The sequence below is a fragment of the Macaca thibetana genome, chromosome 14, assembly GCF_024542745.1.
Source record: "Macaca thibetana thibetana isolate TM-01 chromosome 14, ASM2454274v1, whole genome shotgun sequence".
Classification (NCBI taxonomy): domain Eukaryota; kingdom Metazoa; phylum Chordata; class Mammalia; order Primates; family Cercopithecidae; genus Macaca; species Macaca thibetana.
In genome coordinates, this window is record NC_065591.1 from 35675641 (window position 1) to 35681153 (window position 5513).

Consider the following 5513-nt stretch of genomic DNA (forward strand, 5'->3'; position numbering starts at 1 on the left):
TACTGCTATATCTGAATGAGACCCCCCTGCAAATTCATAGTTGAAACTTAATTAGTAATATGATAGTATTAAGAGGTGAAGTCATTTGGAGGTGATTTAATTATGAGGGCAGAATCCTCATGAATGGGATTAATGACCTTAGGAAAGAAGATCCTTGGAAGTGTTAGCTCCTTCTGCCATGTGAAGATGCAGCAAGAGACGCCATCTATGAAGCAGAGAATGAGGTTTCACCAGACACTGAATCTGCTGGTGTTTTAATCTTGAAATTCACAGCCTACAGAACTGTATAAGCAATAAATTTCTGTTGTTTATAAATTACCCAGTCTAAGATTTTTTTTAATATAGTGGCAGGAAGGAACTAAGATAGAATTCATGACCTGAAACTGTGAAACTCCTAGAGGAAAACACAGGGGGAAAGCTTCATGTTATTAGGCTTGGCAATGGTTCCTTGGATATGACACCAAAAACACGAGCAACAAAAGTAAAAATAGACATGTGTCACTATATCAAACTAAAAGACTTCTGTACAGCAAAGGAAGTAATTAACAGAGTGAAAAAGCAACTTATGAAATGGGAGAAAATATTTGGAAACCATCTATCTGATAAGGGGTTAATATCCAAAGTATATAAGAAACTTCAATGATTTAATAGCAAAATAATTCTCCAATTAAAAATGGGGAAAGGATTTGAATAGAAATGTCTTTAAGGAGGACATTTAAATGGCCAACAGGTATATGAAAATATGCTCATTTCACAAATCCTCAGGGAAATGCAAATCAAAACCCAAATGAGATATCAGTGCAAACCTGTTAGGATGGCTATTATTAACAAAAACAAAAGATAACAAGTATTGGCGAGGATGTGGAGAAATTGGAACCTTTATACACCGATGATGGGAATTTAAAATGGTGCAACAGCTATTTTTGGACTGTATTTTCAACAGTATGGAACTTTTAAAAAATTAAAAATAGAACTACATATGATCCAGCAATCCCACTTCTGGGTATTTATAAAAAAGAATTGGCCAGGCGTGGTGGCTCATGCCTATAATCCCAGCACTTTGGGAGGCTGAGGTGGGCAGATCATGAGGTCAGGAGATGAGACCATCCTGGCTAACACGGTGAAGCCATGTCTCTATTAAAAATGCAAAAAATTACAACCATGAACCACCATTACCTGCCCAGAGTGACTAGAATTTTGTGTAGAAGTAATTTGCTTATTATGAAGACTTAGTTAACATATAATATTTGACTAATCAAATCAATTGTGCCCTTAGAATCCTTTCTGTGATATGATATAAAAGAAAATAACTTTAATTATCTATAAAATATACCCCCAAACAAGAATCTATATCAGTCTTCTTGGGTTGCCATAACAAAATACCATAGATAGAGTGTCTTAAATGGAAGCCCAAAGCAGAATGACACTTTAAGCACAGGAGTTCAAGGTTAAAGTGAGTTCTGATCACATCACTACACTCCAGCCAGGGTGACAGAGCAAGACCTAATTTCTGTAAAAATATAAAATAACTATATGCAGATGATTTAATATTTTGGTGAAAATGAGAGACAGAGGGAGAAAGATAGTGACAGCACTATGTATCAAGCTGTCACATAGCTTTATAGACATATGCAAACATGTGAATGTTAAATATCAAAGTATTAATGATCCACTGTATCTGATGTACTGATGTATATTTAGCAATTAAGTTAATTTCTGTTTCTTTGTTTTTACATAATTACAAGTGATTTAATGTCAGAATTTCCTGAGGATTTTTCCTAATCTACATGGTTTAAATTTATCTCAGTATCTCAATATTTACATGAGAAGATGTTCATTGAGAAACTGATTAAAATTGATGCTCTATCCGACTGTATATTCTAACTGCCAGATGTTTACACTGCTGAAATTTCCCAGTAGTGTAATATACCCTAAAATGCTTGAAGAATTTTTAAAAGGGGTTTAAATTCCATTTTAAAGCTATTATGAATAAAACTGAAAAGTAACCAATAAAAAAAATGCAAAAAATTAGTCAGGCGTGGTGGCACATGCCTATAGTCACAGCCACTCTGGAGGCTGAGGCAGGAGAATCGCTTGAACCTGAGAGGCAGAGGTTACAGTGAGCTGAGATCACACCACTGCACTCTAGCCTGGGTAACAAAGTGAGGCTCCACCTCAGGAAAAAAAAAAAAAAAATTCAGTATATTGAAGAGATACGTGCACCTCTATGTTCATTCCAGCATTATTTACAATAGCCAAGATGTGAAAGCAACCTAAATGTTCATAGATGGATGAATAAAGAAAATGTGGTATATACATATGATGAATGCTACTCAGCCTTAAAAAATAGAAGGAAATCCTGACACATGACACAACTTGGATGGATCTCCAGGACATTAGGTTAAATGAAATAAACCTGTCACAGAAAGACAAATACTATATAATTCCACTTATACGGGGTATTTAAAAGAGTCAAACTCATAGAAGCAGAGAGTAGAATGATGATTTCCAGAGGCTGGGGGCAATGGGGAAATGAGGAGTTGCTATTCAATGGGTGAGTATATTTCGGCTACGCAAAATGAATGAGTTCTAAACATTGTGCTGTCCTGCATCGTGCCTATGTTTAACAACACCATATTTTACACTTAAATTTTTTTAAGAGAGTAGATCTCTCTTAAAATTAAAAGTCCATACCATAAATCTGAAAAAATAGGATACCGTGAATACCAAGTAAGCTTCAGTAACTAGGTTGTCATTTCAATTCCGTGTCCACATTAGTAATGTGGACTTTGCTTACCTACCAATGCCTCACGTCTTCTGTGAAGACTAAATGGTCCCAGCCAGCCCACAGGAAGTTTTCATCCCTGTGAAATTTCCCTGACTCTCATTATCTGTATCATTCATTATGTGGTATTATTTGCTACATTTTCAGTAGTTTCTTTCTATATATAACTTTAAATTTGTTTTTTTTTTTTTTTTTTTTTTTTTTTTTTTTTGAGATGGAGTCTCACTGTGTCACCCAGGCTGGAGTGCAGTGGTGCAATCTTGACTCACTGCAAAATCCACCTCCCAGGTTCATGCCATTCTCCTGCCTCAGCCTCCAGAGTAGCTGGGACTACAGCTGCCTGCCACTACGCCCGGCTAATTTTTTTTTTTTTTTTTAAATATGGAACGCTTCACGAATTTGCGTGTCATCCTTGCGCAGGGGCCATGCTAATCTTCTCTGTATCGTTCCAATTTTAGTATATGTGCTGCCGAAGCGAGCACCCGGCTAATTTTTTGAATTTTTAGTAGAGATGGGGTTTTACCGTGTTAGCCAGGATAGTCTCGATCTCCTGACCTCATGATCCGCCCGCCTCGGCCTCCCAAAGTGCTGGGATTACAGGTGAGAGTCACCACAGCTGGCCAATTTTAAAATTTTTGAGGGACAAACAACCAAGAATCTTACTTTTTTCCATTTCCCTTCTTTAACTTTGCCTGTGTAGAGTTTCCGCATTTTGATTGATTTATTGCATACACAATATCTATTCAATTTCTGTTAACTTCCAAGCTCATTGACTTGATAAATCTCAACTAGATAGTAGAGGCATTTCTTGCAAAAATTGATGACAGATTTTCAAATATCTTTAAGTTAATTTTCTTTTATTTATAATACATTTTAACTCTTCTGGAGAAGGAAGTATATGATGTGGTTCGTTGCATTAATACTTAATGTTAAAATTTGGAAAGTAATATGACTTCTCTGATATTCAGATTCCTAAATGATCTCTAAATGACATATTTTGCTTTATAAAGTTGGGATCTGTTATATGAATATTCATAAAGTGAGTAGGTGAATGTTTCCTATTTTATAAAGTATTCATTAGAAGTATTTTTTAGAAGTACTTGTTCCTTCACTATTTAGGGAACTAAATCATCTAATTGTGTTGTTTACTTATGAAAAGTTTTTTCACTACTAATACATTTTTTTCAGTGATTCAGATTTTCTATTTTTCTTTATTTCAGTTTTGGTGACTATAATGTAGTCACTAAAACATTAAACTGGGAATTTATCTGTCACCCTTAAGTTTTTAATATTATTTGTATAAAGTTCTTCATAGCTCAGATTTAGTTGATACTCAGTAACTTTTTGATGAATGAATGAATCAATAAATCAATGTTAGGATCAAGCACCTAGAATGAAGTCTGTATTCACGCACCTATACTTTAGACATAACTGAAACAGCATAATATTAAATCATAACATTGAATGGAAAGTAATACACAAGTAAATGCATAAAGAATGAGCCCATTTATAAAATTTTGAAAAATTAGCAAAAGTAGACAATATAGTCTAAAAATCTTAAGACAAGAAAATTATTATTACAAGATTAAGGCTATGGTTTCTTTTGTCCATGACAATCAAGATGCTTTAATGAGAAGGAAATGATGCATTTTAAAGATGACGGACTTTTTGTCATGATTGTAATATCATTTACTTAAATAGAAGGTAGATTAACCAGTGTTAGAAGTGTGGCAATATTTCAAATGTCAATGTTACATAATATTTTCTTATGTGAATATAGCACAAAATATGTTGCATTGTACTGTAGATAAATAATGTAAGTAATATTTATTGGTAATTATGACTAAAGAATACATTTCAATTTTTACTTTTTTTCTTGAAAGTTAATGTAAAATACGGGGGGAAATGAGCTCATTTTTGAAACAATTAGAAAAGGCAGTTATTCTAAAGTAATTAAAATACTAATTATTTCAGGACATGTATTTAGTTCTTTTTATATATAAAAGACTGAGTTAGGCACTGGAGATTTAAGGAAAATGTAGACACACAATTTTTACCCTTTAATCCAGCAGTCCCCAACCTTTTGGGCACCACGGACCGGTTTTGTAGAAGACAATTCTTCCCAATGGGGGCAAAGTGGGGATGGTGGGCAGGTGGTATAGTTTTGGGATGAAACTGTTCCACTTCAGATCATCAGGTATTATTAGACATTAGATTCCCATAAGTAGTGTGAAACCTAGATCCTTCATATGTGCAGTTCACAATAGGGTTTGCACTCTTATAAGAATCTAATGGCTCATCTGACACAAGGCAGAGCTCAGGCAAAAATGCTAGCTGGCTCACTGTTCTCCTGCATGTGACCTGGTTCCTAACAGGCCATGGACTGGTACCGGTCCACAGCCCCAGGGTTGGTGAACCCTGCTCTAAGCATATAGTCTAGCTAAATTTCAGATAAATTCTAGACAGTACTATATAATTTGGGCCAAATTATATGAAATGAGTGATATTTAACCATATTTGACCGATAAAAATATCAGTCATCCCACACAGAATTACTGAAGTTAAAAGTAATTCACTATGGTTAGAACATGGAATTTTTTACTGAAAGTGAGGAACCTGGAGTGAAAAACTGGGGTAGATAATTTAAATTTTTTGTGGTATATTCATAAAATTGAATGTCACACAACAGCAAAAATGAGGGAATTTTTGCTACACGCATCAGCACTGA

General features: G+C 34.6%; 1 non-coding gene across 1 annotated transcript; it reads right to left on the reverse strand.

The window, feature by feature from the left end:
- Window positions 1-3160: 3160 nt before the first annotated feature.
- Window positions 3161-3267, reverse strand: LOC126936781 (U6 spliceosomal RNA). Its single transcript, XR_007719577.1, has one exon. It is a non-coding gene; the product is annotated as a U6 spliceosomal RNA (small nuclear RNA).
- Between the last annotated feature and the right edge of the window lie 2246 nt (window positions 3268-5513).